Source organism: Triticum dicoccoides, chromosome 1A (genome assembly GCF_002162155.2).
Source record: "Triticum dicoccoides isolate Atlit2015 ecotype Zavitan chromosome 1A, WEW_v2.0, whole genome shotgun sequence".
Lineage (NCBI taxonomy): Eukaryota > Viridiplantae > Streptophyta > Magnoliopsida > Poales > Poaceae > Triticum > Triticum dicoccoides.
The window spans coordinates 107,698,841-107,712,195 of NC_041380.1; positions in this window are offsets into that span (position 1 = coordinate 107,698,841).

The window sequence follows — 13,355 nt, forward strand, 5'->3', positions numbered from 1 at the left end:
TCAAGAGCATAAGTATTCTACGGTGGGTGAACAAATTACTGTTGAGCAATTGACATAATTGAGCATAGTTATGCGAATATCTAGGTATGATCATGTATATAGGCATCACGTCCGAGACAAGTAGACCAAAACGATTCTGCATCTACTACTATTACTCCACTCATCGACCGCTATCCAGCATGCATCTAGAGTATTAACTTAAAAACAAAGTATCACCTTAAGCAAGATGACATGATGTAGAGGGATAGTTTCATGCAATATGATAAAAACCCCATCTTGTTATCCTCGATGGCAACGATACAATACGTGCCTTGCTGCCCCTTCTGTCACTAGGAAAGGACACCGCAAGATCAAACCCAAAGCTAAGCACTTCTCCCATGGCAAGAACAACCAATCCAGTAGGCCAAACCAAACTAATAATTCGAAGAGACTTGCAAAGATAACCAACCATACGTAAAAGAATTCAGAGAAGATTCAAATGTTATTCATAGATAGACTTGATCATAAACCCACAATTCATCGATCTCAACAAACACACCGCAAAAAGAAGATTACATCGAATAGATCTCCACGAGAGAGGGGGAGAACATTGTATTGAGATCCAAAAAGAGAGAAGAAGCCATCTAGCTACTACCTATGGACCCGTAGGTCTAAAGTAAACTACTCACACTTCATCGGAGGGGCTTGAATGATGATGTAGAAGCCCTCCGTGATCGATGACCCCTCCGGCGGAGCTCCGGAACAGGCCCCAAGATGGGATCTCGTGGATACAGAAAGTTGCGGCGTTGGAATTTGGTTTTTGGCTCCGTCCCCGATCATTTGGGGGTACATGGATATATATAGGAGGAAGAAGTATGTCGGTGGAGCTTCGAGGGGCCCACGAGGCAGGGGGGCGCGCTCTCCACCCTCGTGACCGCCTCGTGGCTTTCTTGACGGAGGGTCCAAGTCCCCTGGATCTTTTCTGATGAGAAAATCACGTTTCTGAAGGTTTCATTCCATTTGGATTCCGTTTGATATTCCTTTTCTTTGAAACCCTAAAACAAGCAAAAACAACAATTCTGGGCTGGGCCTCCGGTTAATAGGTTAGTCCTAAAAAATAATATAAAAGTGGATAATAAAGCCCAACAATGTCTTAAAACAGTAGATAATGTAGCATGGAGCAATAAAAAATTATAGATACGTTGGAGACGTATCAATCGTGGGATGCTCCACATCATCTCCCCTCCCTTGGGGAAGATCCGTCCTCGGATCGAAATCCTCATCACCATGGTAGGGCGAGAGATCTTTGATGTTGAAGATGTCGCTCATGGAGTACTTATCGCGTGGGAGGTCGATCTTGTAGGCGTTGTTGTTGTAGCGGTCGAGCACCTTGAAGGGTCCATCCGCGCGTGGTCGAAGTTTGGACTTGTGTTCGTTGGGGAAACGGTCCTTGCGAAGGTGTAGCCACACAAGATCTCCAACGTTGAATACCATGGGGTGCTTGTTGATGTTGCGCTTGGTCGCAAGTCGTTGTACTTGGCGCTCGATGGTTTGCCTTGTATCTTCATGCACCTTCTTGAGATGGTTCACAGGTGCACTTGCGTCCCATTTGATGCGCTCTTGGAGTGGTAGAGGAAGAAGTCCAACGGTGACAATGGGTTGAATCCGTAGACGACCTCGAAGGGGGACCTGCCGGTTGTTGAGTGTCTTGCTTGGTTGTAGGCGAACTTGGCGATAGGTAGGCACTCCTCCCACTCCTTGATGTTCTTCTTAATGAGTACTCGAAGTAGAGAGGAGATTGTGCGGTTGGTCACCTCTGTTTGGCCGTCGGTTTGTGGATGATATGCCGTGGAGAAGAGTAGCTTGATTCTGATCTTGGCGCATAGGGTCTTCCAGAAGTAGCTAAGGAACTTGACGCCGCGGTCTGAGACGAGCATCTTTGGCACTCCGTGTAGACACAGTATTTCCCTACAAAAGAGATTAGCAACATGTGAAGCATCGTCTATCTTGTTGCAAGGAATGAAATGTGCCATTTAGAGAAACGGTCCACAACGAAAAATACCGTATCCTTCCCATTTCTAGTCCTAGGCAAACCAAGTATAAAGTCCATGCTAATGTCTTCCCATGGTTGATATGGAATTGGTAGAGGCATATAAAGGCCATGGGATTGAGCTTTAAACTTAGCTTTGCAACATGTAGAGCATCGGTTGGTGAAGCGGTTGACGTCACAAAACATCTTGGGCCAATAGTAGTTCTTTGAGAGCATAGCAAATGTCTTGTCGTGTCCAAAATGTCCCATTAAGCCTCCTCCATGAGATTCCTGCAAAAGCAACAAACGAACAGAAGACTCGGGGATGCAAAGCTTCTTAGCTCTCATAAGATATCCATCTTTGATGTAATAGCGTTCCCAAGAGGTGTGCGTCAAACACTTGGCATAAGGAGTAGCAAAAGTAGGATCATGTTCATACAAGTCTTTTATATGTTCAAAGCCAATGACATCCAATTCAAGTTGAGTAACAAGCATGCATATGCAGGAAAGGGCATCCGCCACAATGTTTTCCTTACCTTTAATGTACTTGATGACATAAGGAAAAGACTCAATAAATTCACTCCATTTAGCATGACGCTTTTTCAACTTGGTTTGGCCCTTAAGATACTTGAGCATTTCATGATCGGTATGAATGATAAACTCATGAGGGCAAAGATAGTGTTCCCATTCATGCAAAACACGGACTAAGGCATATAGCTCTTTGTCATAGATGGGGTAATTGAGTTGCGCTCCGGAGAGTTTCTCACCAAAGTAAGCTATGGGGCGCTTCTCTTGCGTTAACACACCTCCTATGCCATTACCACTAGCATCACAATGAATCTCAAAGGGTTTGTCAAAGTTGGGTAAAGCAAGCACGGGAGCATGAGTAAGCAAATTCTTAAGCTCATTGAAAGCGGTATCTTGGGATGGTCCCCAAACAAAAGGCGCATTCTTCTTGCTCAAAGCATGCAAAGGAGAAGCAATGGTTCTAAAATCTTTCACAAAGCGACGATAGAAACCCGCAAGGCCAACAAAGCTAAGCACTTGTTGCAAATTGGTTGGTTGTGGCCAAGTCTTAATAGCATTGATCTTGGACTCATCAACATGAACACCCTTAGAGGATACAACAAAACCCAAGAAAATGAGCTTGTCAACGCCAAAAAGGCATTTCTCCATATTATCATAGAGATGCTCTTTTCTAAGAGTTTGTAAAACGATTCGGACATGGGTGACATGCTCTTTGAGAGACTTGCTAAAAACAAGGATATCATCGAAGTAGACCATAACAAACACACCAATGTAAGGGCGAAAGACATGATTCATATGACGCATAAAAGTACCCGGTGCTTCCGATAGACCCATATGCATGACTAGCCACTCATACAAGCCAAACTTTGTTTTGAAAGCGGTTTTCCATTCATCACCCTCTTGTATGCGGATTTGATAGTAACCACTCTTAAGATCAATTTTTGAAAAGATAGTGGCACCACTAAGTTCATCAAGCATATCATCAAGGCATGGAATGGGATAACTATAACGAACGGTGATAGCATTGATAGGTCTACAATCGGAGCACATGTGAAAGCTACCGTCTTGTTTTGGCACAAGAATGACCGGGACGACACAAGGGCTCAAACTTTCACGCACATGTCCATGGTTTATGAGATGCTTTACTTGCCTTTGTATTTCTTTGGTTTCTTTGGGGTTGACGCGGTATGGAGCTTTGTTCGAAAGTGGTGCTCCGGGGATGAGGTTGATGCGGTGCTCGATGCCTCGTAGTGGAGGTAGTCCCGGAGGTAGCGCATCGGGGAAAACGTCATGAAATTCCTGCAAAAGAGAAGACAACACTAGAGGAAGAGTATGAGAGGTGTTAGCTTGTGGTGCATTTTCCTTGCAAAAAAGGACGTAGTGTAGTACACTAGATGGGTTCTCACACACTCCTCTTATCTCACTTTTGGTGGCAATTAGGACTAAGTTCTTCTTTTCGCTCATCGTGGAGGTGCTCGATTTGGGCTTGTGGCGCTCACTCTCTTTTTGGTGGCTTGCTCTCTCACTATTATCTCCATGATGGGTGGCTTGCTTGTCGGCGACAACTTGGCTTGGAGACATGGGACGAAGTACACACTCCTTTCCCTTCATCTTGAAGATGTAGTGGATCGTTCGACCGTTGTGGATGACTCCTCTATCAAATTGCCATGGGCGTCCAAGGAGAAGGTGGAAACGGTCATTGGAACGACGTCGCACTCTAAGGTGTCTTCGTAGGCGCCAATTTTGAAGGAGACTTGTACTCGATGCTCGACTTGGATAGTGCCGGAGTCGCTAAGCCATTGCACTTTGTATGGATGTGGGTGCTTCGTCTTGGGCAATTGGAGTTTGGAGCAAAGTTCTTCACTTGCGAGATTATGACAACTCCCTCCATCGATGATGACTTTTACGGATCTTCCATTGATGCCGACCTTGGTGTGGAATATGTGGCATATTTGGTCTTCTTCTTGGTGATGTTGGAGAGTCAAGACCTTGGAGACAACAAGAGCGGGACTTGAATCTTCATCGCAAAAGACTTGTTCCTCTTCATCGTTCACTTGCCGGTGCATAGCGACTTGCTCAAGAGCGTCAATTTCTCCTTCACTCATCGAGTCGTAGGTGCCGTCGTCATTGAGGATCATGGTCCGCTTGTTGGTGCACTCATAGGACTTATGGCCTCGGCCTCCGCATGTGAAGCATTTGAAGGAACTCGTCTTGACGGTCTCATCGGTTGGAGTGGATGATGATGAAGCTCTCGGCTTGAAGTTGCTTGTAGTAGGAGGATGACTTGGAGTTGATGAAGCTTCCTTGGAACTCGACTTGTCGACGTTGCTTGTAGAAGGCTTGGTAGACGGAGTTGGAGTCGTTGAAGCTTGGGTGTTGGAGAAGCCGTATGACTTGGATGAGAACTTGGCATACTTGTAATCGTCTTGCACTTGGCATTTCTCTTTGGTAGCTTGATGCACTAGCTCGATGAGGTTCGAGTATGGTTGGAAGTCGGCGATCTTCTTGATAGGATGGTCGAGTCCATTCAAGAAACGTTCCATAGTTTGCTCATCATCTTCCGTGACATTGGCTCATATCATAGCAATCTCCATATCCTTGTAGTACTCTTCAACGCTCTTGGTTCCTTGCTTGAGTAGTTGGAGTTTCTTGAAGAGGTAGCAGTTGTAGTAGGTAGGCACAAAGCGTGCTCTCATGACATCCTTCATTTGCGCCCAAGTAGTGATGGGTGGTTCACCTCTTGCCTCTTGGCGCTCGACAACTTGTTCCCACCAAATGAGGACATAGTCTTGGAACTCAAGGGATGCCATTGCGATCTTATTCTCTTCTTCATAGTTGTGCAAGCGGAAGATTTTGTCGACCTTCAATGCCCAAGAAAGGTACTCTTCGGGATCGTTGCTTCCGTTGAACTTGGGCATGGTGAACTTGAGCTTGCTGTAGCATTGCTCTTCATTGTGTTGGGGTCGAGGATGATGACGCCCATGTTGTTGATGATTGTCAAGCTCGTGTCGCTCTTGGTGAGGAGGGTTGTCAACCTCATGTTGCTCTTATCGTGGAGGATTTCCATTGTCGCCATGCTCTTGATGAACTTGATGTTCTTGGCAAGCATGTGGAGGAGTTTGTCGAGCTCGAGGAGGAACTTGAGGAACTTGACGATGCACGCGAGCTTGAAATCTTCGTTCTTGAATTTCTTCGCGAAGTGCTTCTTCATGTTCATGAGCTTGTCGGCCTCGGTTGGCTACGGCTCAACTTGAATCTTGGAGGGCTTGTTGCGCCTCAAGTGCTTGAGCTTCACGGAGTTGTTGTTCGTGGCGTTGTGCCTCGGCATCTTGTGCATGTTGGTGTAGACACACGCGCTCTTCCTCTTCATGTTGGCGTTATCTTTGCCGTTCTCGTGCTAGCACAAAAGCTTCTTGGGTTTGACGTTGTCAGTGCCCTTGAGAGTCGGTGTCGCGTAGAGGATTGAGGATTGCTTGACGATCATTGCGCGCGGCACGGCGTAGAGTGTTCAATGTCGGTGTACTTGAGCCAGAGAGGGTGAAGTCGGAGTGTCGACTTGAGCGAGTCCTTCTTGATGAAGACGAAGTGGAAGAAGAGCGGTTGAGCAACAAAGCGCGAATCTCGTCCATACTTGCGCCATTCTCTTGCTTGTGGTCGTCGAGCTTGTGATCAAAGTAGTCCCTTGTACATTGCTCAGAGAGTCGCAAGTCAGCGGCGAGGTTGTCGATGCGTTCACTCATTGCTTGTTGCTCTTGATGCAAAGCACGTTGTGCACCAAAGAGGTGACTCTTGGTGACGTAGGAGTTCATGTCGTCGTCGTGCTCAATGAAGAGTGGGTTGGTAGAAGTACTTGGCCTATCCACCATTCCAAGATACAAAATGTGAGTGGTAGAAAGAGAAGAACGAATACCAAATGTACCTTGACCGAAGTTGAAAGTGGATCAATGATCACTCCAATTTGGACAAGGAAATAGCACAATTGGTACCAATTCTTGTCGGTTTCTCAAACCTACACAAGTAAAAGCTTATGGTGGAGCTTGGTTAGGATGGTTGCACAAAATTTAATGCAATTGTAAGTGAGCTTCAATAATGTTGGAAAAGATTCGCAAGATTGCAATGTAACAAGTAGACCAAGCAATGTAATGTACACGGAAACACACACGCAAAGAGATAAGTGGGGTTAGGGAACCAAGGTTGAGCCAAAATGTGGAATCCATAAAAATGATTGCACAATAGGCCGATACAAGACTTGTGCACAACCTACTAAGAAAAAATGCAACGACTTCTATCCCAAGTATGCTCTATGCAAGGTGTTTCTATGATATGATCCAAGATGATCGAGTATGACAATCTTAATGTTGTATGATGCTATGGTTCTTGCTTAAAAGATCTTTGCTTATCTTCTCCTTGTGCTTAAAAGCTTTTTTGGATCTTTGTTGTTTGAGCTCTTTTCTCATGCAATGCTTGACGAACCAAGATAACAATTTTGTATGCGATGACAACCTTGTGACACAAGAGATGATACCAAGATATGCAACAACGATGTATGTATGCTATGGGAAGTATGATCACTAATGTGCACAAGCCTTGTTGCCGGCAATACTCAGTGGCTAGTCTCGATGGGTAAGCAACACAAAGGAGTAAGGCTATGGTGGCTATCAATGTAATGGCAAGAGTGATATGTCCAATACCAAGATGGGGTTACCATTTCTTGCGGACGGTATGGTGTCAAAATGGTGGCACGAATACCAAGATGTAGTCGAGGTGGTCATTGTTGATGACGCGTCCATGGAGAAGATGAGCGGCGGTGATGTTGATGTCGAACCATACCTAAATAGCTGAAACACAAGTAGGACACGGAACCGCAACTCGAATTCTCAAAGCAAAATTGGACCAAAATTGTCGGAGTTGGAGTCGGTAAGCGGTGGTTGTGTATGTGGTATATGGTGGGGCTATGCGGAAGTATATGTGGGCACCGGAACAAAATTCGGTGAAAAATGGGAGGAAAACGGGTGGTGGAGAGGAAGTGGTGCTGCCAGGGGTCGGATGTCCGGGCTTGATGGCCGGATGTCTGGGGTGCCGGATGTCCGGGCTTGTCAGGCCGGATGTTCGGGCTCTGGATCGGACAAACTCCGCATGGAAGGTGGCAAATCCGGGCAAAATCCGGCAGAATTTGTGGATGGGAATTGGGGAAAAGAGGATGGAAGGCTAGATCTACCTGCAATACACAAAATCCGCGGTCAAATCCAACAAAACTTCATCACACCAACAAATCACAAAAAAATTGGGGCTATTTTTGTGGGGATTTTCGAATTAGGGACAAAATCAACAAAACTAGGCTAGCAACACAACAGGGAGGCTCCGAAATCATGATCAACATGGCTCTTGATACCAAGATGATGTAGGGTAGAACCCTAATCGGCAGATCTTTCACGAAAGGAGCGGATCCCGCGATGAACACGAAGAACACGAGGAGGGAAATGAGGGTAAACACGGGGGAAACACAAGAGAGACACTCAAACCAACAAGAACGATCACACAAGTGTTAGATCCTCGAAACACGATAGGAGATACAAGATCCAAAGTCAACAACGGACGATACATGGTAGTCGGTCCTTCTCCAAAGGAGGTCTTGAGTTCTTCCCTAAAAGGGGTCTTGAATCCGCTTGGGCGATCTTCTCTGGTGGAGGCTCGAATCTCCGAGGAGAAGGTAACCAAGTGGATGAGCAAAGCTCTCACACAAAATATGAGCTATTCCTTTGCTAACCCTAGAAAGTAGGACGAGGAGAGTATATATAGTCTAGGGGGGTGAAGGGGTACACGGGCCTCGGCCCTTACACTATGCGCAGACAGGGGAGGCCGGACGTCGGGTCGGATGTCCGGGTGTTCGCGAAGGGCCGGATGTCCGGGCTGGTGAAGCTGGCCATGTTGCTCTCGGGTTCGGGGGTGTCCGGATATCCGGGCTTGCAGCCGGATTTCTGGGGCTTGGGAAGGGCCGGATGTTCGGGCTGGCGAGGCCGGATGTCCGGGGCCTGTAGCGTCCTGGCAGCTGAGCGGTTGTGGTGGGTGAAGCTCCAGGGGTCGGATGTCCGGGGTCGTGGACGGATGTCCGGGGCCTAGGAGGTGTGCTTGACTCCTTCCGTTGGTTCTCTTCATCCATGAACTTGGGGACTCGTACATCTTCATGTGCATCTTCGGGAGGGTCCTCTTGGTACCTAATCATGCAAAACAACTCGTACTTAGGTAGTAGCCATGTCTCATGCATAGAAAGTGGAAGTTCATAGAGGAGTGAGTTCACCTTATCATTGATAGCCTTGGCTCGGGCTCTTTTCATTGGTCCAAGTGGTGTCGTTGGAGGTGTAGGTGCGTCCATGGGTTTGATCGTGGGATGCTCCGCATCATCATTGCATATGAAGGTAAAGGGAGGAGTTTGGAGGGAGCAAACACAATGTAGACACGGAGATTTCTGGCATGGTTCTGATAGGTGGTGCTATCGTACATCCAATGTAGACACAAAGGGTAATGGTTGCGCGAGTCCATGGAGGGCTCCACCCACGAAGGGTCCACGAAGAAGCAACCTTGTCTATCCCACCATGGACATCACCCTAAAAGGACTTGCCTCACTTGGCTAGATCTTCACGAAGTAGGTGATCTCCTTGCCCTTACAAACTCCTTGGTTCAACTCCACAATCTTGACGGAGGCTCCCAAGTGACACCTAACCAATCCAGGAGACACCACTCTCCAAAAGGTAATAGATGGTGTGTTGATGATGAACTCCTTGCTCTTGTGCTTCAAATGATAGTCTCCCCAACACTCAACTCTCTCTCACAGATTTGGATTTGGTGGAAAGATGATTTGAGTGGAAAGCAACTTGGGGAAGGCTAGAGATCAAGATTCTTTTGGTTGGATTGGAATATCTTGGTCTCAACACATGAGTAGGTTGTTCTCTCTCAGAAAATGAATGGTAGAAGTGTAGGTACATTCTGATGGCTCTCTCCACTAATGGAGGAGGGGTATATATAGCCTCCACACAAAATCTAACCGTTACACACAATTTACCAAACTCGGTGGGACCGAATAGTTAAACTCAGTCAGACCGATTTAGTTCAAAATGTGAACGTTAGGCTTTTCGGTGGGACCGACATGTCAACTCGGTGGGACCGATTTCATAGGGTTAGGGCATAATGTAATCTCGGTGAGACCGATCACATGAACTCGGTGGAACCGATTTCTGTAATAGGCAAACAAAGAGTTGGTCAGGCAAACTCGGTGGGACCGATTCGCTCATTTCGTTGAGACCGAAACGTTATGAAAAGGAAATAGAGAGTTTGCATTGCGAACTCGATGGGACCGATCGCTCATCTCGGTTAGACCGAAACGTTACAAAGGGAAACAGAGAGTTTGCAATCCCATCTCGGTGAGACCGAGATCCCTATCGGTGAGACCGAACTGATTAGGGTTTCTGGCTATGGCTATATCAAATGAACTCGGTGGCGCTGGATAGATCAAATCGGTGGGGCCGTGTTTGACTTTTGGTTTGGGACATATGTGGATATGAGAAAGTGGTTGAGGGCTTTTGGAGCATATCACTAAGCATTTTGAGCAAACAAGCCATTAAGCAACACCTCATCCCCTTTTAATATTATTGGCTTTTTCTTATGGACTCAATGTGATCTTGGATCACTAAAATGAAAAAAATAAAGTATTGAGCCTTTGCCAATATACGTCCTTAGTATTTTAAGGCGTCCACATTCCTAGTCCATGCCATGCCAATCATTGAACTTTCTGAACTGATCATCTTGAAAGAGCATTAGTTCAATGAGCTATATGTTGTTAGGAATTACCAAAACCACCCAGGGATAGTTGTACTTTCAGATGATGATGACGATGATTTCCCCCTCCGGGAGGGAAGTTCCCCCGGCGGAATCGCTCCGCCGGAGGGCAAAAGTGCTCCTGCCCAAGTTCCACCTCGAGATGGCGGCGCTCCGTCCCGAAAGTCCTCTTCTTATTTTTCTAGGTCAAAATGACCTATATACCAGAAGATGGGCACCGGAGGTGGGCCTGGGTGAGCACAACCCACCAGGGTGCATCTGGGCTCCCTGGCGCGCCCAGGTGGGTTGTGCCCACCTGGTGGGGCCCCTCTGGTAGTTATTTGCTCCAATATTCCATAAAAATTCTCCGTGAAGTTTCAGCTTATTTGGAGTTGTGCAGAATAGGTAGCCTGCATAGCTTTTCTAGGTCCAGATTTCCAACTGCCGGAATTCTCCCTCTTTCTGTATACCTTGCATACTATGAGAGAAAAGGCATTAGAATTACTCCAAAAAGCATTATTATGGATAAAAACATCTGAAATAATAGTAAGAAAACATGATGCAAAATGGACGTATCAACTCCCCCAAGCTTAGACCTGGCTTGTCCTAAAGCGAAAACCGAAATCGAAAAACATGTCCACATGCTTAGAGAGAGAGAGGTGTCGACAAAAACAAAATACGGACATAGAAGCATCATGTTGATTATTATAACAGCAACAAAATTAAACATACGACTTTTATCATAGGACTTTTATCATATACTTCTCATGAATAAGTAACAATTCATCACACAATTGAAGTATAAAGAAAAAACTCTATTAAAAACCAACAAACTATGTTCGCAGTCAACTTTGCAACTACAATTCATCATCTTTTCCGGAAGGGTTACGTATCGGAGCCTTTAGGAAAGTCCACATACTCAACCATCATATGGTCTTCTATGATTGCTAACACTCACTGTGTACACATGAGCAAAACATTTCAACCGGACACATAGAAAGATAGGTGCTTATAGTTTCGCCTCCCAACGTATTCACCTCAAGAGTGATGTCAACAATAATAATTCATGCTATCTATATTCTTGACCATCACAAGTTCGTGCAACGCTCAATTTTCTCTTACACTAAATGATCTCACACATTTAGAATCAATTTTTATTGCCTTTTTGCACAAATGACAACTTACTTGAGGGGTCTTGCTCAATCCCTAGGTAGGTATGGTGGACACTAAGTAAGATTTGGGTTTAAGGGTTTTTGGATGCACAAGTAGTATCTCTACTTAGTGTAGAATTTTTGGCTAGCGAAGATAGGGGAAGCACCACATGTTAAAGGATCCATGACAATATGACTTCTATGTGAATATAAACAAACATAAACCATTAAGTTACCAAAAAGCTTGAAAATGCATAGTGCTATGCATCTCTCTAGGCTTGATCTTTAGGATGAGGCGTCGGGAGGACTCCGAGGACGAATGCATCTGTTGAGGTTGTTGGAGCTGGTGGAGTGGCAACTAGAGGTGGCACTGATGTTGTGGCTGTAGATGCTGATGTAGTTGCTCTTGTGTCAGTCACTAGCACTGCAACAGATCTCTGTCCTCTTGGCACTCTTTGAAAGGCATCTGTGGTAGCATATGCCATTTCCTCTCCTCAGCTTCTTCCTGGAGCTGCTCAACTTTTGTCTGCATCTCTGTTACTTTCAAGTCAAGATCATAGAATTTAGTCTCAATGATCCTCTCCAGGCTTTCTTGGTTCTGAGTCAGGGTGGCCAATCCCTTCTCAATCCTTAAGGTGGCTTGAATCAGATATCCAAGTTGGTCTTGCTTTGACTTGAGGAACACTTGAGAAGCCTCTTCAGCACTTGGCATCTTTGTTGCCTTCTCAGCTTTAGCTTTTTCCCTCTTCTCCTGAGCCTCCACAGATGTGGGATCATCAGCATTCATGACAATAGTGTTGTCCTCAAAATCTGGCCTCAAGGGAGATGTTTCTTGTCCAACAGGTAGGTGCTTGTGCCCATCTTGGAGTTCATGGGCATTTGGATGTGTGGAGCATTCCCACATGATCTCTTCTGATCTGTAGCTGTCCTCTTGATTGTCTCTACAATTAGACTCATTACCTTGAACTTCTAGGGAACATCAAACAACTGTAGCAGGTTAATGGAGTGGCCTCTGATCATTCTATGATCACCTGACTTGGGCAACAAGGTATGCCTCAAGATTTTGTTGCTGGTGGTCAGGCCAGACAATAGATAGTACACAGAGCCCATCTTGTGAGTCTCCAAGGCTTTGTCAGGAATCTCCTTATACATGTTAGCCATGGAGTTCTAATCCTTCTTCTTCTTGGCATATACATCCATGTCATCTTCATGCTATTCAGGGGCATTTATCAACTTTGCCACTTAGAAACTGTCGATTGGTACCTAGTACCCTGAGACATCCAGACAATTCTGCCATCAGGATAGAAGTGTGCTGTGGAGTAGAATTGCATGATAAGTTCATCATTCCACTTGGTCAACTTATGACCCGCAAATTTGCCCACTCCACATAGCCTGAAGCTCTCATGCACTCCTGGAAAGTGGTCTTCATTGTTGTCAATATATTTCCAGTCTGCCCACTTCATATCATAGACAATTGCCTTCTTATCAAGCAAATGGTCTCATAGAAGTCCTGTTGTTCCTTGGTGTGAAACATGTAATCCACAACAGTCCTTCTCCTCACAGCATATGGATCAGATTGTCTCCATAGTCTTAGACATGCATCCTTTCTGATCTTCATATTCTCAGCCACTGGATGGTTGTCATCATGGTCTGGGATCTTGGGCTTGAGTTTCCTAAGCACCTGGGCTTCAGCCTCTTCTTCTTCTTGTTCCTCAACTTCAGTCTCACGCACTGGGGCCTTATTCTTCTCAACAGCTGGTATATTCCTTGTGCTCCTCTTTGGTGTAGTATTTGGAGCTGGAGCAGAATCTTTGGGGGCTATCTTGGGCTTAGATGAGGTAGCTCCAGACTTGATG